Raw genomic sequence first — 24928 nt, 5'->3', positions numbered from 1 at the left:
AAATTCAGATTTAGTTTCATCTCAAAGAGTCCAGATCACACACTCCAAAATCTCCATAAAGTCAAACCAACACGCATGAATGGACAGGCTGAAGACACACTGCTTCTCCAAGTCAGATCATGAATGTAGACACAGCCAGAGATTAGATGCAATTACTGTAGAATAAGTTTAAAAATGGGCTGAAAATGTTTGCACACAGAGCAGCTAGCAACAGTTCACCCTCAGCCTGAAGACTGTATTGAATGGAGATCTGTGAAAGGCTGTTCTGGATTTAATGGTGTTTGATATTTTCATTTACAACCTGTATGAAGAAACAGAGAGGATGCTTACTTTCATTAATCAATGACACAAGACAAAAGGCCCACAAGTATGCTGGATGTCAACAAACTGGAGAAATGATCTGAAAAAATTCATAAAGGATGCCTAATTGAAATCACTCTTTACAGAAATACAGGGCATGGATATACTGGCTTAATACTAGATCTGGAGAAAAATATTAGCATCTTTATCACTGGCTGAACATAGCTTTTTTTTAAAAAAAAAAAAGTCACCCTGTGACAAATAATAAAAGTCAAGTCAAGATGGCCGAGGGAGCTGGGTCTCTTTAGTTTGGAGAAAAGGAGACTGAGGGGTGACCTCATCAATGTTTTCAAATATGTAAGGGGTGAGTGTCAGGGAGATGGAGTTAGGCTTTTCTCAGTGGTGACCAGTGATAGGACAAGGGGTAATGGGTGTAAGTTGGAGCATAGGAGGTTCAAGTTGAATATCAGAAAGAATTTTTTTACTGTAAGGGTGACAGAGCCCTGGAACAGGCTGCCCAGGGGGGTTGTGGAGTCTCCTTCACTGGAGACATTCAAAACCCTCCTGGACACGTTCCTAGGCGATGTACTCTAGGGGGCCCTGCTCTGGCAGGGGGGGTTGGACTAGATGATCTTTCGAGGTCCCTTCCAACCCCTAGGATTCTATGATTCTATGATTCTATGATTCTATGAACAAGTAGGAATACAGTGTAAGAGGGGGTGAAGGTGGCAAGGCTACAGGTAGAATGCACCAGGTCTGGACCAGAAATGCCCATCTTTCATCCATGGATGTCTCCATACACACCATCCTCTGTGTTCATTTGTGATAAGCAGATACTCTTACAATGCCTGACAAATGTTAGCAGGAGCAACAAAAAGGCAGAAGTAGCAGAACTGACCCCTGCAAACCAGTAACAATAATAATAATAACTGCTATAATAATACTAATAATAGTAATAACAACAACCACAACTTCTGACTGAATTATTACCTTGAGCACTTTATTTCTACAAAGCCAGTAACCATCCCAAAAGGACCAGTGAGGAAATGACCTATCTGTCACAGTGCTAACTTCCCTTCTGCCAGATACTCATCAGCCTGCTGTGGTAGGACCCCTAGTAATGCCTGCTCTTTCCATGTATTATCTCCTTTCTTTGCTAATCTTACTCAACATGATTGATGGCATAAGTTGTCCTAAAGGATATGTAAGGTTTAACATCCAAGAATCCCCAGCATCATTCCTAAATCTTGTCTCTTCCCACGCTACACATTTTTGGAGGATATTTCCTCAGGTGAAGCAAATGACAGAAACTGAGAAGGATCTCTTGAATTATCACTTGCTATTTTAGACAACAGAAGAGGTGTGGGATCTATACCATCCCCCCCCAAAAGTCCTATGTAGGACTATGTTGTCCTGCCTTATTTTCTTCCCCACTCTACTTGTCTTTTAGGTTGGGTTCATCCTAGAGAAAATATAGAATCACCCTTTGCACAGCCTGACCTTCATGTTCAAGCTTTCTCTGAAAGAGAAAGTGAAATAATTTGTTTAAGTAGACTTCAAATTCTCTTTATCAGGAGATACTCCTGTCAGCTTCATCCTTCTGCACACACTCCCATCCAATATCTATCCATGATCCAGCTCTCTGTCACGTTGCTATGAAATACTCTGAACTTGAGATTAACAGGTGGATTTTTTAATGATAATCATTATTAAAATAGCAGAAGCTATTTTAACAAAGACAAGTCCTCTAGAAAGTGATGTACAGCAGGAATCTAACCCATATTGTCTTTTATAGATTAATCAATTTCATGTTTACTGGAGTCAAACATGGGCCTTTCCTTAATCCACTGTCTACAGAAGGATATAAAGAATGTTATTTTCACTAGGCCAGAGATAGCCTTTAGGAATATCCTTATATCATTCCAGACTAAAACTACAGAAGCTGAGCAGTAGACATAAAGATCCTCTATAAAGCCAAAAGAAATTAAGGTCTTACATTAACAGTCAAATGTTCTGAGCCAAAACAGAGCTTGTGGTTTGCCAGTTTGGTCTAGAAAATCACAGAATCATAGAAAGTTAAAGTTTGGAAGGGACCTCGAAAGATCATCGAGTCCAACCCCCCTGCCAGAGCAGGGTCACCTACAGGAGGTCACACAGGAACACGTCCAGGTGGGCTTTGAATTCTCCAGGGAAGGAGACTCCACAACCTCCCCTGGGCAACCTAAAAGGTTCCCTTGTTAAGCAGATCACTATTTAGGATTAGTTAAGTGAATTGTGAGCCACTGGATTTCATCCACGTCAAGGAGGCAGGAGTACGAGGACATTTGGAATACTTTTTAATGCCCAACTTTGTTCAGCTGGTACACAGAAGGAAACACCAGACCTTGTCATGGCTTCTGTTCTGAGAAGTTTAGCTCTGGAAAACCGAGTTGTGGTCAACAACTCAAAAGTAGGTATTAAGGCTTGAGACAAGTTCTTGCCGCTTTTCTCATCCCCCTTTGTTTAACAGCCATGGAACATTCTGGAAGATAAGGCTAGGTTGCTTGTTACTCCATGAATCCCACACTGTAAGACTCAGATAGAGGAAGAGGACGTGTTCTGCAAGTTAAGTTCACCAACAGATGCTGGTCTGACCAGTACACTCAGCAACTGATGGCATGAAGCCTGAGTATGGCAGAAAAACTGTGAAGTAATTGGAACCAGTCCTAATCTGAGAGGTCTAGAAAAAGAAATCCTGAAGTAATACTGAGTTATATTTCAAGTAGCACAAGTAATGTACTAGGTTTGGGTTTTTTTATTAACTTCTTACTAAACAATACAAACTTAATTTTGCTTTTATCTGTGATGTAATTCAAGGCATGAGTTACTCATCTCTGATTTTGAGGCACACAAGGATTACTACTTTATGTGGGAACAATGAACCTACACTATATGGGGCTCAGGACACCTATGGCGACAGATGACAAGTAGCATCACTTTGGTGCATGGTGAAAAGGACATGAAGCAGAAAGCAGAATTTAATTATCAAATAATGATCAATATAAAGGGAAACAGATTGTCTCAGCAAATAATTTATGGTGTGGAAAGAAATCTTTGTTTTACACTGATGCCAATTTATGTTTTCAGTGTAGGATATGATGTCTCAAAGTGAGCCCATTGCACAGGTCTGACTTTAACCTTTTGGCAAAACAGGGCAAACTTCTCTTGTTGTCTGCCCTTAATAACACTGGTGGAGTCACCATGCCCAGAGATATTTGAAAGACATTTAGATGTAGCATTTGGGGACATGGTTTACTGATGGACTTGGCAGTGTGGAGTTACTGGTTAAAACTGACAATCTTGAAGGTCTTCTACAGCCAAAACAATGCTGTGATTTTATTTTATATTTCTAGCATCAGTGGAGTATTAACCCCCATCTACAGTACTTATGGGCAAGAGTGCCCTCAAGACAAGGCTAGCACATGCTATTTGATATTCTTGGAAAGAAAGCCACTGGTGTGGTCAGTTTCAAGAAGATTCCCAAAAATGAGCCAGTCTGGCTTTCTTTTACCACATCTATCCTTGCTCTGATGGGCCACAAGAAACAAGGGACTACCTTGAAGGTCCCTGTTGGCATCTCCCACAAAAGGAACTTACAGTAACTGGAGCTTAGGCTGAGGGTGAGAGCAGGGGTGCTGTGATCTCAAGGGAACAACTGGACTGTGCAGCACCACAGAGACTGGAATGTAAACACATTTTCAGTGAATTTGGTGGCACATCTCCACAGCTGGCTAAAAGTTGGAAAAGATCTCTGGATGTGCCTCCAATAGCAAATAAAAAACAGCAGACTTCTCCTCCCTTACTGGCTGACAGTAATGGGAAGTCTGGCTTACCTGGCTTTTGCAAAGGCAAGGAATAGGTCAAGGTAGAAACCCATCCAGATTTTTGACTCTGTAGTAACTACCTATTTAGTAGAGTAGAGCAGCCTTCTGCCTCTCACAGTCCTCTTCTGAATCACAGAATCATTTAGGTTGGAAAAGACCTTTAATCATCAAGCCCAATCATTAACCTAAGGCAACCAAGGATTTCATGTGTGTGAATCTGTAGTGAGCAGAGATACCTAAAGGACATCTGAAGACAAAAATAAGTCCCATGATTGAGTTTAGACACCTCTATGAGTTAGCAGCAAGAAAATAATGGGCTTCAGATTGCAGTTTTAAATTTAGGCATATACTTATTCTTCTTGGTTAAATACCAAAGCATTAAATGGGATCAAGAAGACAGACTCCTTCAAGACCTCCCAGTCTGAATAGAACTGCAGTGCAGATGAGACAATATTTATTTTTATTTATTTAACTTCCATATAGACTGAACAGTCTACATTTTTCATGTCAGGATTTTACATTTGATGACAGTAGACAGCTAAATCCAGCAAGGATAATCCAAGACAAATCCTAAGAAAAAGAATACAGACAGTTGCTCAGTGCCAAATTAAAATCCCAGGATTTTTTTTTTCCATGCTCCCTCAAAAGTTGTTGATTTATTGCCCTGAATTTCCAATCAAAGCATTTCATTCAAAACCAAGAAATTAAATATACACTGAGTTCATGGTTTGTGTAAGAGAACTTGCATGTAGAAATTATGTCAAAAATGCAGAATAAGCTGCAAAAGGAGCAAATAGTAACTTTCTAAGAGGATTCTTGGAAAGTTTGTAAAAAACGCAGAATCAAACATTTCTGTTCTGTTCCATCAGTTTACTATTCCTCCAGATTTTACTAATATGAGAAACATAAGTCTTTTTAAATCGTGGACAACTACACTTTCAAAAAAGGTAGTTTACTTATTTCTAGAAAACATGTTTAGTTAGAGCTCTGTCCTGAGACATTCCAGTGGAGTCTTCATGTACCAGTGTTTGCCCAGGCAAAACTCTTATTTGCTCATGCAAATGTTCACCTAGAACACATAAATATTGATTTGTTTGCATACGGAAGATGTTTTTGCTGGCAAAAAAATTTTGAGTGCGGCCTAACATCTGGGCCTGGAGTATTTAATAGCTTTTAAAAAAGAGTGTGAGCAGGTAATTTTTTTTAAGCTTGTCAAAATACAACAAAATGGAAAAAATCTGTATTCAAATACTTGGGTTTGGCCATTCTGAATCTTGAACAGAGCATTTGAGAAAGAATAAGGTTCACAGAAGAAAAGAGGGTCTCTATTTAAAGCAGGAGCCTGGGAAAATGAAGACATCTCTTCAGTTCCTGTTACTGCAACAAACTTTCTTGACACTGGGCAAGTATCCTAATCTTTCAGTCCCTTAGTGCCCAGCTGGAAAAACGGGAACACTAATGCTTATTTTTCCTGTCTTGCTCCGTTAGACTTTAAGGTCTATGGAAACAGGATTGTCTTTGAATATATATGGTTACTTTCTGCAGGAATATGACCCAGATCTCAGCTGACAGTTCCAGGAACTACAAGGAGCACGAGTGGAGAGTGTGTAAGTAAAAATGTGAAACCTTTAAACACAGCATTTCTAAACACATTTCTGTAAGTGCTCTTTAGAAACGGGGGAGGGGAAATCCTAATTTTCTTTTTTCTGCATTTCAATTAAACAAAATGTTTACAATGACTTTTGAACACTGAAAAATACAAACAAAACATTTTTGATACTCTAAGTATCTTGTAAGTAATTTTCAACTATTGAAAAATTTTACCAGTGTTTTTTACTATTTTACAAAAAATAAGCTGTGCAACTTAGTCTGGAGAACCTCAACAGTAAGAGCACATTCTAATATCTGCTGCTGCTCTTCTAAGAATTAGTATTGAAAACTGCTTTTTGATATGGAGATCTGGAAGGTTTTTTTATACCGGTGAAGTGGATGCAAATATTTTACCCTTTTACAAAGATTTGTGTGTGAAACCCAGAAAATACAGCATGATACAAGATAAAAAATGTGCCACATCCATCAAAGAATGTAGATATTACAGTCAGCACCAAACTAAGATTCACTACTTTTGTACCTTCACACAGTCTCCAGAGCAAACTAGAAACCTTGTGTCACAGGTAAAACCCCTACTTCTCTTCACAGTTCCAAATTTCAGCAGCTGTAATTCAGCACCTTTTTTCATGATAAAAATGCACAATTAGAGGCCATGGACAATATTTGTCTTTTAGGTAAAAAAGGACCATGAGAAAAGGAATACCAAACATGCAGATTGTTTTGTCACAGAATCAGAAGACAGCACAGAAAAATCACTTAGTGTTGGTTAACCATCAGCCATTGACTATTTTTTGCAACAGTGAAATAAAAGAACATCTCAAATCAAATTAAAGTGTTATTTTTGAACAGGTTTGTCTGTTAGGGTTTTTATTACTTTTCTTTCCACCGACTTAACTATTAAATGTAAGTAACTTCTGATGTTTAGGCTTTTTTATTATAAAGATTATAAGATTATTATTATATATTATTATAAGATTTCTTTTTCAAAAACCTCAATATTCAGTTGATATCCCTTCAGTTAAAACAACCTGTGTTCACAAATGTTTTCGTTCATGTACAAAGAGCACAGTTAAGAATATTTCTCGCAACTCCACTTGACAGCACTGGACATCTATTGGTTTATGTTAGTGGCTAAGCTGGATAGACAGTCTCCTCCATTTTGACTGATGAAGTGTTCTGATGTACCTTTTCAGGTTCAAAAATTTTAATTAGTGGCATCAATATGGTCATTGGTGAGAAAACATTGTGCCAACATAACTTGTCTCTACAGCTCTGCTATTTTGTGGCCTTTTTATTTTTGTTATTAGAAAAATAAGACCTGGATTTTTTTCAAAAGGTTGCATACTCAGGAAAAAATTCGCTGTTCCAATAAATTGACCACCAGCTTTCATTGCTACTTCACTGCATACCCAGGAGAGTCATGGAACTTTCCATTCCACCTGCCATCTATAGCTGTCCCTTAAATTCTTCTGGTGAAAGGCCTGTTTTTATTTTTGAGCTGAATTATCTGATTCTCAAGTCAGCAGAGGCTTTCGAAGTAAGCATAGAATTTGGCTTTTGAAGCACTCATATAATTCTCTTCCTTCCTTTTCTTCTCTTTCCCCAAAAGGGTCTGAGATGAAGTAGCACTAGTGCATGAAACATTATACAAACAGTAGAAGCCATACCAGACCACGGACCAAAATCCAAAATTTCAGAAAGGGACGTAGAGGAAATGGCCTGAAGTTGCACCAGGGGAGGATTAGACTTCATACTGGGAGGAATTTCTTTAATGAAAGAGTAGTCAGGTGCTGGGATGGGCTTCCCATGGAGGTGGTGGAGTCACCATCTCTGAAAGTATTTAAAACACAAGTAGATGAGGCACTTCAGGACTGATCTAGTGGGCAGGGTGATTTTGGGGGTTTCTTGGTTGTTTTGTTGTTGTTGTTGTTGTTGTAGATTGTTGTTTTTTGGGGGGAGCAGAGGGGGAGAAAGAGGGTTGGTGTTGACATCTGGGCACAGTGATCTTAGAGGCCTTTTCCAACCATGACAATTCTGTGATTCAGTAATATTTTGCCTCCTATGGAAAAAGCTGTAGCATTTCCAGCCAGAGGTTACAGAAAGCTATACAAATCTGGTTCTACATGTGTCTAGAAGAATTTTCTATTACTAGGTTACACTAACAAGTTATTTGTTATTTTATAGGGGTTTTTTTGTTTTTTTTTTTTACTTGAAGCAATTCCTATCATTCTACTCAGCTCTTGCTATTGATTCCAGAAAAGCTCAGACATCCCTTGGGTGGAAATACAGAGACAGAACTGATACATCAGTTTAACAGCATCCACATAACCTATGTGTCATGAGGATCTCTGTGTAACCTATCAGGAGCTGCTCCCTGTCCATTTTTGCTACATAGCTATACAAAAGGTCAGAGAAAGGGTGAATGGGATGCATCCTGAACAGTCATTTTTTGATCTTAATTATACTGATGTAATTCCTTTGAACTGTAGGTCCCATTTTTCCTGTGAAATGATGATCTAAGATCTATCCTGAACCCTGCATTTATAAACATAGCTTTTTTATTCTCCTCTCCTATTTATCTAATGGCTAGCTTTATAAGACTTAAAATACAAAGGATATTGGTGTGCTGTAAAGGGTGAAACAGAATAGAATTTCTGTTCTTATTTTTTTTACTAAGTACTGAGGAAACAATACCAGGCCGAATGTAGCCAGAAAAGTTCAAATAATAAGCTGCTTTCCACATCCCATTAACTTCAGGTACTCTCTAGTAAACGATGGATTGCTTCTTTCATCCACTATAAGGATTAACCACAGGAAACAGAACTTTAAGAATCTTCAAGAAAATACTCATACAAGTGTAATAATACCATGCATATAAAAATATACCACCGGGGAAAATACAGATTAAAAGTATTATCTAAATATTACAGTATTTACATTGTAAGTATAGCAATATACATTACCAGGCAAATGTATTTTTAGTAATTTAATTTTTCTTGTCTTTCAGTGAAAAATATGCAGATGGCTAGTTTCAGGTGGTATCTTCTGATATCAAAACAAAACAAGAAATACTTGCCTGAAAATTAGCTCTTTTAAAAGAACGAAATACACATATTCCACATTACTTCATTAAACCAAATGAAGTGGAGAGGATATGAAGGACTCCTCCATAGGAACCATACTCGTTCCTTCTTTGTTTCAGGTGCAAACTCATTGGCTTCAGTTGCTTCCATGTAGTTTAATTCTAAGAAGAACTGGATGCATATTCCACTGTCCTCAACAGATAAATGTCCTCATAGTCTACAGCAAACATTCTTGGTGTCTTGTCAGCTCTTATTCCAATCCATATGAGTCCTTGTTTTCCAGACTCTTCTCCCTCAGATTATTTTGTAGGCCCATATCACAAAAAGCACCGTGAGTTTACAGTCCATTAACCAGTTTTCTGTAGTTTGCTTGGCTCAGATAGGTATCTGGAACTGGTACAAATCCACTGGATATTTTTTAACTTTTAAAAAGTAATTAATGAAAATACAATTCTAATAAGTCTTGTTTCCATATGCAATGCTCCAATCAAAAAATTTACATTCAAGCACTGATCATTGCTATATATGCAACAACCACAGTTATCTCAAAAGAGACATTATATAAAAATAGAGTATATGTTCTCTAGATGGAAAATGTTCACAAAGTAACCTGATTTCTTAAGGAATTCTGGTCTCCACACTGGTTCAAGGCCCAGAATGCAAGAGGAAATTAAATATTGAATAAATCAGAGTAATAGATTACAATAGTGCATATACTTGTATTCAAGATAGCCTTTGCTTGTATGATCTTTTTCGAGTCTGTTTCTCACATCTATTTGTGACGAGTGTGCTGTAGGAATCTCTGAGAAATACAAAAGTCAGTGAAAACTGAGAAGCCATTTTGGTGGCCAGGTACTAGTCAGACACACAGTAATCCGTCCACCTTGGAAGGATGGTTCCCAAATTTTTCCTTAGCTGGATGTAATCACTGTCATCTTCTTCCACTAGCTTTGTATCTGCAAGTACATAAAGGAATAAAAGGGTTATTAAATTCTTTATATCACATAGCTATAAAGAATAATGATCAGGGATTTCACTAGAACAAGAAAGGTCTTAGAAGTCCTGAACTGCTCTAACAACTTACTGCAGTCATATTTTTCCTGATGCTGGTAATTTGCATGAGCCCTCTCTGACTGTTAACTCTGTGTCATTCTTATTCTGGTCAGCCACAAATTTAAAAATAATGCCAAGAGCCTATGAAGAGATGTGCAGTTAAGCTTTAACACCACAGCACTACAGCTCAGTGACATGCTCAGCAATCACTACTTTTACAGTCAACAATCTCCACTGACACCCCCCCCAAAAAAAAAATCTTGATCAGAGTTTTATTTGTATACACCAGCTCCCACTCCTCATTAAAAAGTGTGCCACAACTCTAGGTGTTCCACATTCTGAATGAATCTGCTCATCCTACATCCACATTTAAAAGTCTATAGGTATTACTACTCCTCAGTGGTTGTCAGTGGCTAAATATACCCATCAGAAAACTAAACAATCAAGCTCCTGCAGCACATCTTAAGTTCAGTTGCCTACAAGGCAAGAAATGCTCATCAGCAAGAAATGTTTCCAAGTACTACACTGTCTGATTTGTTGATAATATCAGATTATTACTAAGCAAGCTTGCTCAGCATGTTTTCATGTTTTTACACATATTTGGGGTTTTCTTATCACTTCATGCACAATTTTAAACCATTTTTTATATAATTTTCTATTTCATGTTAAATTGATAATGAACATTTATCAGAACAAATTATGACTCATTAAAGGCCATTTACACTACCAAAAGAATTTTGCCATTGTCATTGTACTTTTTCCATTCTTGTTTAAAAAATTACTTCTTACCTTATCATAGAACAGAATTCTAGAATCATTTTGGTTAGAAAAGCCCAACCTAAGATCATTGAGTCCAACCATTACTCCTGCACTGCCAAGTCCAATGCTAAACCATGTCCCTGAGCACCACATCTACACATCTGTTAAATACCTCCAGGGATGGTCACTCAGCTGCTTCCCTGGGCATCCTGTTCCAGTGCCCAACAACCCTTTCAGTGAAGAAAATTTTATTAATACCCAACCTAAACCTCCCCTGACACAACTTGAGATCATTTCATCTTGTCCTATCACTTGTTACTTGGGAGAAGAGAGACAAATACCCACCTCACTACAACCTTCTTTCAGGTAGTTGCTGAGATCAAGTAGTATCACTTTATAACAAATTAGGCAGAAATTTCATTCTCTGATTACACTCTGCAAAGATAAAGTTTATTACTTTCCTGGGACTCCAAATATTTAATTGTGGCCACAGTACTATCTCGAGATATACCATAAAATATTTTCTTGTAAATTCATATAATCTTATCATATTCTTATCTTTTCTCAAGCATCTGACAAACTAAAAATATTTGAGTCAAAACAGACCTATTTTCTGCAAGTCCTTTATATTCTCTTACTAGATCTTCTGTGTAATTGTTGAGTACACATAAGACTAAAATTTAGAATAAATTTTATGAGGTAAAATATTTCTGCAATAGTGTTTCATTTTGTCCGTCTGCAAAACTAGGGATTTGATTCCCACTTTGCATTTACTTTGATTTTCTTTTTGCAGCATTCCTAATATAAATAAATCTGTAAATTTTTGGCTTAAGTTAAACCTTCTTATGTTTTAACAGTTCAACAGAAACTTTGTTGTTCCTTTATGCTCTGGTAGCTTCTTTATGCTCTTTAAAAATGTGCCTAGAAGGTGAATCTCTGTCTTTAACTGCTTCAGGACTGAGAAACCCATTAAAAGAGCCCACCCATTCTTTATATGTCTCCATGACCTGTGACAGAGCTACAGTATCAGTGTTCACTGTACACTTCAGTCAGTGGTTTTCTAAAGGCAGCTCTTGGTGACCAGCATCATTGCACAATTTCCCCCTCTTTTTTTGATCATCTACTTTAGCTGTGTCTCATCTCATATTTTCATTTCTTTAAAGGAGTAGCTTTCTCTCTTACACAGTAGTGGCCTGAATCACAAGTAGTCTGCATGTTAGTCTGTTGTCTTAAGTAAGTTTGTGGTTGATGTAGTAGATAGAGAATAGATAGAGGGAGCTGGGGCTGTTCAGCCTGGAGAAGAGGAGGCTCAGAGGAGACCTCATCACTCTCTACAACTCCCTGAAAGGAGGGGGTAGCCAGGGGGGGGTTGGTCTCTTTTCCCAGGCAACTCTCAGCAAGACAAGAGGGCACGGTCTCAAGTTGTGCCGGGGGAGGTTTAGGTTGGACATTAGAAAGAATTTCTTTACTGAGAGGGTGATCAAGCATTGGAATGGGCTGCCCCGGGAAGTGGTGGATTCTCCATCCCTGGAGATATTTAAAAAGAGACTGGATGTGTCACTCAGTGCCATGGTCTGGTAACTGCAGCGGTAGTGGATCAAGGGTTGGACTTGATGATCTCTGAGGTCCCTTTCAACCCAGCTGATTCTATGATAGCAACTCCATCTGTCAATATTAATGTGTTCTTGAAAATGCTGTTGTGACTTCAGCTGAGATGGTCTTTATAACAACAAAGCTGATAAATCTGATTCCACTGTAAGGAGCTGTGTCATGGGTGTATTTCCTGTTTCTTTTCCTTAGTGTAAAGATCATCCTAATGTCAATATTGGGATCTGGTATGGGTTCCTTTGACTTCTCTCTATATTCAGATGACTGCTTCTTCATCAAGAGCACATACACTGATACCAAGTTTGCTCACAGCTTGCCACAAAGACTATAATTGCACTGGCAGAGTTTTATACATAAACGTTCCATTTCTTGTCCATTATGCTGAGATTAGGATGTGCTTTCAAGATAAATACTCTACCATATTTGTCTGGGATTTCTGCCTCTGATGAGATATAGATGTTCCGTGTCCTCAGCTCTTAGTCTGGTTTCCATCCCTGGGTAACTGTTTTGTTTATCACTAATATTTATTTTGCTTTGTATCAAAAGGGCATGAGGGTTTAGGATTTGCCCACTGCCCAAGCTAGAACACCAGCTCCTGACTCTGGTCCCTCCAGCCTGCCCTGTCCCAAAGGCTCTGCTTGCAGAAGATCACCCCTGGCATAGCTCCAAGGGCTGTGGGAACACACAAGAGCTGCCACCCTGACTGGAGAGTAATTTAGAGTAACAAATAGATTGAAGGAAGACCAAAGCATCTCTCAGACAAACGGTGGAAACAGAGCTAAATTTATCAACCAACACATTCTGTCCACTCTTTGCTCATTCATCTCTAATGACTCTGTTTGTGAGCATAATTATATTTTGCTGCAGTGGTTGAGGGTGCGTTTTTTTGACAGTATCACACAGCAACATTTTAACTCTCCCAAAATAAAGCACTTTTTCTTTGTTTGTTTGAAAAATCAAATTGCAGATGAAAGATTTGGCTTCTCCAAAGAAGTCACAGAAGATCCTTTCCAATATTCATGAAGAAGTGTTGTAAACTAGATTTTTCCCTTAGTCAAAACATCCTTAAAATCATTCTTAATATAATTTGCTACCTTATTTTTTTGTAATAGAATTAAATTCAAAATGAACTTAAGATAACTGTGAATGATAACAGAATTCAGAAGAAAATAAAAAAGACACTTGACTCCTTTGAAAAGCAGAACCATATTACTTTACCATATTTATTTATGTCCTCTAAATTACCCTTAAGCCAGCCATTATTCCAAACCAGGAATAACACTTTGCTGGGTGCTCTGCAAACCATTTTTCAATGTAATAAGTTGTAATATTAGAACTGAATATTTATGGAAGCTAGCAAGGATAGATCAGCAAGCCTGACAAATGCATAACTGCTAACCTAAAAAAAAAGAGAAATTGGATACATCTGAATGAAAGCTGAAGTTTTGAATGACCAATGAAGAGCTGTAAGTGGCAAATGAATGATGCCCCACTTAGTTTACTTTGCAGAAAAAAATATTCAACATGTTACACTACACTCATACCAGTTGGAAAAAGAGGCGAGGCGAGGCGAGGCGAGTGAGGAGAGAAGAAGAGAAGAGAAGAGAAGAGAAGAGAAGAGAAGAGAAGAGAAGAGAAGAGAAGAGAAGAAGAGAAGAGAAGAGAAGAGAAGAGAAGAGAAGAGAAGAGAAGAGAAGAGAAGAGAAGAGAAGAGAAGAGAAGAGAGAAGAGAAGAGAAGAGAAGAGAAGAGAAGAGAAGAGAAGAGAAGAGAAGAGAAGAGAAGAGAAGAGAAGAGAAGAGAAGAGAAGAGAAGAGAAGAGAAGAGAAGAGAAGAGAAGAGAAGAGAAGAGAAGAGAAGAGAAGAGAAGAGAAGAGAAGAGAAGAGGGGGAAAAAATAAAAAGGGAGAGAGATCCTAATTTACTCAGAAATAACCAAGAATATTTTTAGACAGGTTGTGGTCACACCAGACACTGTTAGAATTTGATCCACAATTAAATCTTCTCACAATTTTATCCGGACTATACTCACAAAAATCCTATGACCCTATTTAATTTGTAGGTCTGTGAGGTGTTCACAGCCTCTGAATATTGTGACCCTTATTATACATCAATATAAGAATTTTAAACGTGGGAATCAACTCCAGAATGTTTATTAGGAAATAAAATCAAATTAAAATTAATCAACAGCACACACAGCAAACTACCAACTTTCCCCCTGCACTTAAGAGGATCAGATTTCCCTAAGATACTGACATATTAGGGAAGGTAGGGCAAAATATACTGAGCTCCCTCCGAAAACTGGTATCTCTTTTGAAAACCAGGGCTTTTGTGGATCTCTTCTAGGCTTTGACTGATCTCACCCTGAGATATCTAGAAGCATGTTTTACCTTCACAGGTCTCAGCTGCCCTTGGGTAGCTCTGCTGCTCAGTGTAAAAAAAAAAATACCAATCATGAGCATAAATGACTGTGTATTCACTGAGAGCCAGTCAAACACTAAAATCTCTCCCTTAGCTCACAGCAACCAGAACTGGTGGAACACACAGTACAGTAAATGCATACATTTTGAGCCTCTTTTTTGGTTGTAGTTACTTGAGACAGTCAGAAGCCACACACATCACATATTAATCTTTTGGCTTGCAAGTGTACTCATGCTGCAATGATGATTGAGAAACATTACCCTCAAGACACTGTTCACACCATCCTCTAAGTAAATGGCAATAGTCCAGTGGTCATAAATGGGGTCAAAATATGTCAAGAATATTTTTCTAACTACATAATGACCATTATATTTTCTTCTACATGCTTCTCATTACAAAGTGATTAAAAAAAAAGAAAGGAGACATCATAAAATGGTTGGGGAAAAAAGTTAAGAATTAAATGGCAATTAAATAAGTGACAAAAATCCATTAATTCACCAAGAAAACAATGGGAAGGATTAAAGAGTAAAGTAGCAATGTTGTTAAAATAGGTACTGTAGCAGAAGTAGAACACTGGGGTAAAGCAGGGGTTTTAAGGTCATGAAAAATAGGGAAATGTGAAACATGAGAATCTGGCAAAATTATATAGTGACAAAACACATTTATATCCTCTCAGAATCAGTAGTAGAAAAATTATTCCTTGTAAATGTAAAGCACCTCAGACAAGGTAACACATGTTGAGATAAGCCACACTACTCTTTGGTGTGTTTCATGAAGGAAAATCACATCCTCACCTTCCTAGATTTTGTTGAAATCAGTCACTTTTCTGAAGGAAAGGAAGGGAAGGGAAGGGAAGGGAAGGGAAGGGAAGGGAAGGGAAGGGAAGGGAAGGGAAGGGAAGGGAAGGGGGAAGGGAAGGGAAGGGAAGGGAAGGAAGGAAGGGAAGGGAAGGGAAGGGAAGGGAAGGGAAGGGAAAGGGTTTAAAGTGCAATGACACAGTTATGTGCCAAGATGGTGTTACTAGATGATCAGCCTCTACAAGAATTTTTTCATGTTATTGCAGATTCTCAGTTTCTGGTTGCTTGTTTGTCCCCTCACCTGCCGGTTTTTCAGGTCTGCAGACTCTGAAAATAACAGATATCTAGCTCAAAAAAAATTAATCCTTGAAGGGCAGTAGAAAGCCAACAGACAAGACTTATGAGTGGCAAAATAGATTGTTTCTATATAATGAACCTTTCTTCATGTGGCAGCACCACAAAAACCTTCACAACGGCATCTGGCTTTAATCCAAGCCACACAGAAATCTGGAAAAGTAAGAAAAAGCGGAATGAAATGAAATAAAGAAAACAAAACAAATTGCTTTCTCAAAAATACAGCAAGAAAGGACAGGAATGGGCAAAAGTTCTATATGTAAGAAAAATCAGAGAGCAGTGAAAAGCAGCATGAAAAGAAACCAAAGGAAGAATATATACAGCATTTTTATGCATATTGAAGTGGTTACTGATAGAGAAATAATAAAACTTTAGCAGCTTGATAGGATCTTAGCAGTCAAGTTTCCTAAGAGAAAGGAAAGACTTATCAAACAGACAAGAAAAGAAACAAGCAATGGGGAAATTGTTTCAAGACCTGGTAAACAAACCCTCACCATAAAAAGTTATTTAAAAATACTTTCTTAGGAGGAGAAACGTAATGCATCATATCTCAAAGTAGCAAAAGAGTCAGTAAAAAAGATTACAGCTGAAAACCTGACATCAAACCTGACAAAAAAAAACCTGACAAGTTGTAACAGAGGACCAAGGCACTGGTAGTATTTCAAAACATGCAGTGTTGAGACATTGGAAAAGAACATGGAAATCCAACACAGATACACATTTATTAATAGAAAATGCTTTAGAATAATTCTTATATTGAATGGGAGGTATTTCGAATAAATGCTAAGATTTGCCAGATTTGAACTACTTGTTGCCTTTAACATAGGGCAAAAGCATATCTCCATAAACCAGCCCTGCAGGGTAATTTATGGGCTTTACAGCCAGGGACATGACAGAAGAAACAGAGGACACACAGGTGTAACAGAGCTACCTTTGTGCCCCGGGCAATGTAAAGCCAGCACGAAAAATTTCAATTCTGTTTTCTGAATATTAGATTTTTCACCTGCTGTGTAAATGGAACCTATATGATTTTTTTATGTCGTGACAACGTTTCTCCAGAAAAAACAAAAAATTAGTCTTCCTAACATCTGCATATATTTCGTAATGCATAAGATATTGAGACAACAAATGCAACTCTGAAAAAGCTGCCTTATTGGATTTGAAGTGTGGTGTGAAGTGTGGAAGCTGAAATCAAACTCTTGAGAACAGATAGGAGTAGAAACAACATTGTTATATAAAAGCAGATTTAGCTCCATGTACCCTCTTCAGATACAGAGGTCCAATACTAAGCCATCCTGCAGGTTGGGATTTGTTACAAATAGATTATTAATTTAGTTATCATCTTCCTATATTCTGTATTTCACATGTGCAATTCTGCAATTTTACATCTTCTTTTCAGAATGTAAATGTATAATTGCTGTTTCACTTTGTATTTAGTTGAAATTTTCTATATTAATGAAGCTCTGTATGCATGTGTTAACTAAATGGGCCAGATCACACTGTTTAGGTGCATACTTGATTTTACATCCATGGGGGACTTAATTAAAGTCCACTGGTTTCCTTGCTTATAGAAAGTAACTGTATTCCAATTAGCCTGTTGAAATGGAGTCATCAAGACGTTTGTACTTGATGAACAAAGTTGGTACAAGATGTAGGTAGAATTATTTCTCTGTGGAATATATGGTCCTGTGTGTCTGGTGAGCAAAAGAAAACTGAACGTAAAGTTTCTGTTTGTTGGTTTTTTTTATTTAATATCTTCTTCTCTTTTTTCTTTGCATTTGCTTTAACAAAGTAGATCTTTAAATTGTAATTTTTTTTTTATTAAAAGGAAAATGCTTACAAATTTCTATTAATACTAAACTTTATTTACACATTGTTGTGTAAATAATAAAGTTGTTTAAAATTTGTTTACACAACATCTTGCATATATATGGCAAAACTTCATAAAAAGGATATTTTATATGTTCATTGCAGAAGCTGATGGTAATCCACAATAGAGACATTTTTCATAGGATGGAAATAGCCACATGCCATTTTAGGATGTGACCTAAGAACACAGTAGTATTATCTCTTACTGTTAATTCCTTCAGTTGTAGGAATTTAAAAGTGACAGTTACTAAATTCCTGCATGTAAAGCTTTATGAAAATGTTTATGTGTGATATAATACCCAAAAAATCTGCACCAAGATAATAATAAATCTGTAAAGTAAAATTTTTAAAAGCTAAGTAATGTCAGAATTAAAATTGTTATGTAACTTTAACCAAGTTTGATTGTACTTTAATATAATATTGAGTAAGTGAACTAATTCATTTTGTAACAGCTTTTCTTCAGGATTTCTGCCTTAGTCTGAACGTCAAGCAGTGGGTATTCAGTTGGTCAGTCAGTCAGTGGGGAAATTGACAAAATCTTTAAATTAATTTTCTGCATTCTCACTAATGCTATTAATTATTGTAGCTTCTGAGTGAAAGATATTTTTTGAAAATGCCAACTAATTTATCTTTGCAGACTTCTTCTGCAGAGGCAGGGCTGAGTAACCCCCATTTACAGAGGGACAGCAGAAACAAAGTGCAAAAGAAGACAAAAACATTCATTTAGTAAGTGTTGTTGTCCATTTTGAAATGGTTCATATCCTTATTTTTAAGAGCACTCGGTGATTTGCATATAGCATTTTATGTATCTGGCATTAGGATCCTGCTGATTCTATCCCAGGTTTTCATACTATTAGGCTCAGGCAGTAAGTTCTAGAAAAAGCAGACAAGAAATCAGCTTCTTACCAAGATAAGAGGCAAAGGCACTGCTTCAGCCATGTCCCCTCCAGTGCTTGTGCTGATCAGAGTTGCTAAGGGTACAGGGAAAGTGAGCCCCAGAGGATCAAAGACAGCACGACCAAGTGAGAAATTGCTCCTGTTTCTCCTTCTGTCTCACCAACAGCTGCTTTCTGCTGTCTGATTACTTAAGAGTTGTCTACAGTTCAGGCTACAAAGGTATCACAGGGAGAAAAATCTCATGGCGATGCCTAATAAGCTGAAAACTCAGACTACCTTGAGGAAATGAGGTTAATTCTGTGGGCTAATGCTAGAGAAGTACCTTTTAAACAGTAAGCAGAAACTATCTGAGTGATCTTTGAGAGGAAACAAACATGGACATCATGTTTTAGATGTCATTTTCACATATCCACTTTGAAGAGCAGAAATGCACTTTAATGAACAAAGTTTGAATGTTTGTTACTCAGCAGATGTCTGCACATTTAAAATATCCCCATGGGTAGAAGAACTATGTGGTTTTTGACTACCAAACAAGTCTATTCAGGGTATTTTATTATTCAGATCTAGCCTGGTGGTCTCTAGAAGAACACAATTCTATTTTCAGCTTATTTTCTTCTTTCTTAATCTTCCCAAAAGCAATTAAATAGGAATGACCATCAAATTATGTCTCACTGTTACTGGACACATTTCTGGCTTTTGATGTGCTTCTTTTGTCTCTACAGTTGTATCCAGATATTTCTTTGGTTCTGCATGTTTGCAAGTCTCCACATGAGCATGATTTTCCTACAGCCTCCAGGTGCCTCATATTGTTTCCTATCACTGATCAACACTTCAGCCTTAGCCAAATTGCTGACAATGGTTGAGAGTCAATATATAGGCAAAATTACCAAATGAGGCAACAAACTCTGCCTATCTGTAACAGATATAAACCAACCTTGTTGTTTCGGGGATACATATGTCACTGAACTCCTGACAGAGCAGTTACATGGTAGAATCTAGTTAAATTCAATTTTATGAGAGTAGTTCTTAAAGGCCAACCAGGAAGACAATCCAGGTCAATCATAGACTGCATCATGGAGACCTGTGTGTGCAGCACAGTCCTTGATGTGCTGCAACAAAGATGTTAAACAAGATTGGTCCCAGTACTGATCCTTGTGGGACTTAAATAGAGTGTCCAGTTGTGGGCTTCACAGTAGAAGAGAGTGATGGACTTACTGGAGCAAGTCCACTGATGGGGATACAGAGAAGATTAAGGACTGAAGTATCTCATACAAGGACAGCTGAGACCCCCTGCATGGAGAAGTGAAAGCTCAGAGAAGATCTCATAAATGTGTATAGACCCTTATGGGAGGAAATGAAGAAAGGCCAAACTTTTTCAATAGTGCCCAGCAATGGGACTCAAATATTCAAATATTGGTTTGGACATTTCACAGAATCGTAGAAAGTTGGGAGTTGGAAGGGACCTTGAAAGATCATTGAGTCCAACCCCCCCCTGCCAGAGCAGGGTCACCTACAGGAGGTCACACAGGAACACATCTACGTGGGGTCTGAATGTCTCCAGGGATGGAGACTCCACAACCTCCCTGGGCAGCCTGTGCCAGTGCTCTGTTACCCTCACAGTGAAAAAAATTCTTCCTAATATTTATTTGGAACCTCCTATGGTCCAGTTTATAACCATTGCCCCTTGTCCTATTGTTAGTCACCCCTGAGAAAAACCTTACTCTGTTCTCCTGGCACTCACCCCTTACATATTGATAAACATTGATGAGGTCACCCCTCATTATCTTCTTCTCCTCAGCCTTTCCTCATCAGGGAGATGATCCACTCCCTTCACCATCTTGGTCACTTTGTGCTGGACTCTTTCAAGCAGTTCCCAGTCCTTCTGGAACTGAGGGGCCCAGAACTGGACACAATATTCCACAATATTTAGAAAATTTTTTTCAGCAACTCAATAAATGAAAGATCTAACAATTTTTGTAATATTTATGAGTGAAGGTGATTGCAATACATAATTTAAGCTATTTTTATTTGTTTCACTGTATGTCTAATTCCTTTTGAAAACTGTAAAACTTCCACTTTTAAATGAGGAATGGTGGACCTCTCTCAGATGCTTTTCAGAAAACAGAAATTTTATTTCCTTGAAAACTGTGAGGTTTTAATATTACCCCCCTTCTAAATTGAAGTAAAGTAAATGTTCCTGCTAGGATTTTTTTTTAATTTTTTTTAAGGTCAACTTATACAAAATCTTTGAATTCTGACTTCTTTCTTATCCTAATTTATAATATCAAACGCAATCCTGGATGAAATGTTGTTCCAAAATGAAACATTTAAATATTCTGTCATGACAAGTTTATGAAAAAGTTACCAAAACGCTTTGTTTTGATTGAAAGCAAAACAAACAAAGTGTAGTCAATCCTGACACATTCCCACAGAACATTTACAACTGAATTAATTGGCATTTTTTCACTGAGAAACATTCTGCTCAAAATTTCTGAGCCCCCTCCACAGTGCATGGAATCATTGCTCTGTCCTTGGCAGCCCAACCTACGTGCCTGCAACCTGTTGAGCTGACAAGATGCCTATTGAGAATGCTGCCCTTCCTGAGTTGGGATCGTGTTACCATATTCCCATCACAAAGGTGGATTAAGGAGGAAGAGCAGAGAAACTGTTTCCATAGGGGTGTCTCAGATGGGCAGTTTCTCCCTGAGCTTTCCCCAAGACAACATATTGGTTTTGTTCCAGAGCATTCCTGGAAGAAGCATCTCATCCTTTAATAGGACATTGCAAGGATACATAGAAGATTTTGGCTACTCACCATCTAATAAACTAACCTGGGAAGGGGAACATAATGGAGTTAATGGAGTGGTTTTAAACCATCATCTTTTAAAATGTTCAAAACCAGTCTCAGAGTGTGCTACCAGAATGATGTGAATTAACTTTGAAAGCCTACGATACACACCTGGCATCATTTAAAAATATTGAAGCATCACATATATTTTACCATTACTTGCACAATTTGCTGCTATTTGTTTTTATATTCAGAATAGTATTTGAAAGGTGATGTAGTTTTGAAAGTTATTTTGAAAGTGATTGCATTGTTTTTAATCTAATCATTTCAGATCAATAAAGTTTAAAAAATAGATGAGAAAGCACTGCCCTTTATTGCTATTCATCCAACTCACCAGAGAATTTATAAGGACAGAAAATTTCCCTTTTTAGGATGAATTGCTGTAAAGATCTCTGCCCTCACCTGTAGCAATGAAGATCCCAGCAGAGAACCATTGAAAACTGAATGGTAAAGGTTGACAGGGAATTTCTTTGGCAGGTTCACTTCACACTTGTCTGAAGTCTTGAATGCTCTGTTGACAGTAAATTTTAGACTATTAATGACCATAGCAGAAAGGAGAGTCCCACAGAAACTGTAAGACTAAAGATACATATACAAAGTATATTTACCCTTTTCTCCATATTTACACATTTACACATAGTATCTGTCACGAGAAGAATACTTTAGTCACAACTGAATCCAAACAGGAAACAAAAGGAAAACATGTGTTGTTTTCACTCAGTTATGTATAATTTTGCATGGAGTACACCAGTTTATTCAAGCAGAAGAGCCTCTACAGATCCACAGATCTCAACAGATTTGACAGGAAAAACTGAATATACAGTGGTGACCATTTCACATAAATACTCTGAATACAACAAACACATGGTTATTTATGAGATACAGCTTTCAAAATGCACAGGTAATACGCATATAATCCTGTCTCCTATTAGGTGAAAACTTCTGACTGACTATTGACTTTATAGTGGCAAGTGGCAAGATAGAAAACAAGAATATTGACAAAACAGCTTTTATTTTCCCCTGGTGTCATCTGGTCATGTCACTCATCACAGTTAAATCTAATCTCTAATTGCAACAAGCTATTATGAACAGCATTCATGAGTTTATTCCTTGGCACTGTGCCAAGCCTGTATTTGAGCACATGCTCTCATCATTACTACTTCTACAATGATCTATGTGTAAAGTTCTCTTCACCTCAAAAGGACTGGGCTTGTTGAAAAAAAAAAACAAAAAAGTGTGTGTGTGCATATGTAATGTGTCATATCATTAAAAACATATACACACACTTTTCCTTGCCTACATGCATACCCTTACCTTCACCACAGTTTTCTCTTTCCGTAACCTTCCTGTTATATTTTAAAATTGCATCTGTGGAAAGGGCTGAAATTTTAAAACGCGGGACTCTTGCATTTGCTGCTCTATTTACATGCATGGAATATGACTGCAAAATGCAAGCAAAACACAGTAATGTCAGTATGAAAATGTTTCACAGCAACACGGTATGATCTGAGGCAAGCACAGGAAGTGGCAGTCGGTAAACCACTGTCTTCTGTTTTGCATCATTCAAATGCTGGGCACTATAAGTCATAATGAATTCCTCAAGACTGCCATGCCTATGAAAGCCCCAGCCAAATCTAGACCCACTTTCAAGACATTTTTACACAACCAGAATCTTAGAAAAGAGGCTCAGCCCATAATATTTTAGTGCTAAATAATGAGATTGGGTGCAATATAAGCATATCTGAGCTCAGTAAAGACACAAAATGTATACCAGTTATGTGAGTTGTGGCTTTATTATGATCGTATGTCAGGAATATTGTTCTGACACATAAAAACACAGGCTGCCAGATGTTGAAGTTTGCATGGCTTTTTAATGTGTTTCTCTAATGCTGGAAAACCTAAAATTGAATGTTTAGGTTTAGCAGTGGTTGGTGACAGTATGATCAATGGTTCAGTCTAGTTTTGAAAAATTTGATTCCAGGTCTTTTTCCTCCGTTTGTTGACATTCTTCTCCCTGGATGGTAGCAATATCACCAATTAAAATTGATTTTATTGATCTTTGCTCAGGAGGCAGAAGGTAATAATTTCAGTCTCAGAGCCCAGAAACATAATCTGCCCTCAGAAAACTTGGAAGTAGTTGTTCTAGACACCAAGATGTGTCTAACTTCTGATTTCCCATTCTTCTAAATCAGATTTTGGGTGAATCATTCGGACTGCTCCGTATCTACAATTTACAGTGAAATTATCTTTTAAGACAAAAAAAAGCAATTTTTAATGCTTCCTAGCTGCTAGGGATCCCAATGGAATCCTTTACAGTAGGGGTGCGGGGGTGCATGCACACAAATAAGGTATCATGCAAAATCATGAGCAACATCATGCAAAAAATCAATAGTATAAATAATGGAATATCAAGGTAATAAGATATATGCACTAGAACTTTAAAACTTTTAAGTTAAAAACTTCAATATGTTAGAAAAATAAGAATTCACAAGTCTTTTGCAACATATTACAAATTGTTACAAAACAATGATTGCTACAAGGTGTAGCCTTTAGTGTGTTCTTTGCTGCCTTATCCTTAGACTCACAGCATCAGACATGTGGCAACTCAGCTGAAGGCAAAAAAGCACCCATCTGGAAAATTATATGCATCTGTATATGAAAAGTTACAAAGTCCTTCAAAAGAGCATGGTCTTTTTTTTTTTTTTCCAGTATTCCAAAGTATGAGAGCCAAATAATCTCAACCGCTCTGTAGTGTTTTTACAATGAATAAACAAAACTATATAGTGTATGCATTTTGCTTAACATTGTCCCTTACGCCTCCATTCTGGAGTGCCACCACTACCTATCAGTATTAGGACAGAAAATGGAAAAAAAAACAAAAAAAAAAGGAATGTTTATAAAAAGAAGTTAAAATTATTATGTCAGAATCTTCTCCAGCTGTTAGTAATTCTTTCCTCCTCTAGAAGAGAAATTTTGCTACCATCATACACAATAAATATGTGCAGTCCATACATACTTCGTCTGTGCTACAGACAGGGACTGCAGACTTCCCTAAGTCTTTCTTTCTGATTTTTGTTTTCATTATACATTTCAATACTTCCAGCATAGAGAAAAAAAACAAACAAAAACACAACAACAAAAAAAACCCCAACCTATGTCATTATTTAATCAACTAATAATAAAATAAATAACTAATGACAGGTTTGGGTGGTTACATTTTTTTAGATTATGTCTTCTTTATTATTCCTACTAAGTCTTTTTTATTTATTTATTTTACCCTACACATTGTGACACAGCAACCAATTGTCTCAGGGATATTTTCCGGCAGTCTGTTGCTCCCATTAGGCTATATGTTGACATGAAGTTTTAAGGAGTTCCTGATGATTTTAAACCTCAGCCCTCCCATTCAGCTTAAAAGGGATGCCTACATTGTCAAAAGTTAATATTTTCAAAAATGTTGCTCGTAA

The 24928-nt window shown here is 37.4% G+C and overlaps 1 long non-coding RNA gene across 1 annotated transcript in view; it reads left to right on the top strand.

Annotated features, from left to right (window-relative positions):
- Positions 1–19635, top strand: part of LOC139792990 (uncharacterized) — a 31095-nt gene extending 11460 nt beyond the window's left edge. The window contains exons 2-3 of the long non-coding RNA XR_011724455.1: positions 5709–5770; positions 19336–19635. This is a non-coding gene — a long non-coding RNA (uncharacterized lncRNA). The remainder of the gene's footprint in view (positions 1–5708; positions 5771–19335) is intronic.
- Positions 19636–24928: the final 5293 nt, after the last annotated feature.

This window comes from Heliangelus exortis, chromosome 2 (genome assembly GCF_036169615.1).
Source record: "Heliangelus exortis chromosome 2, bHelExo1.hap1, whole genome shotgun sequence".
Lineage (NCBI taxonomy): Eukaryota > Metazoa > Chordata > Aves > Apodiformes > Trochilidae > Heliangelus > Heliangelus exortis.
The sequence above is the reverse complement of the archived record's forward strand: the minus strand, read 5'-3'. Positions and strand labels throughout refer to the sequence as shown.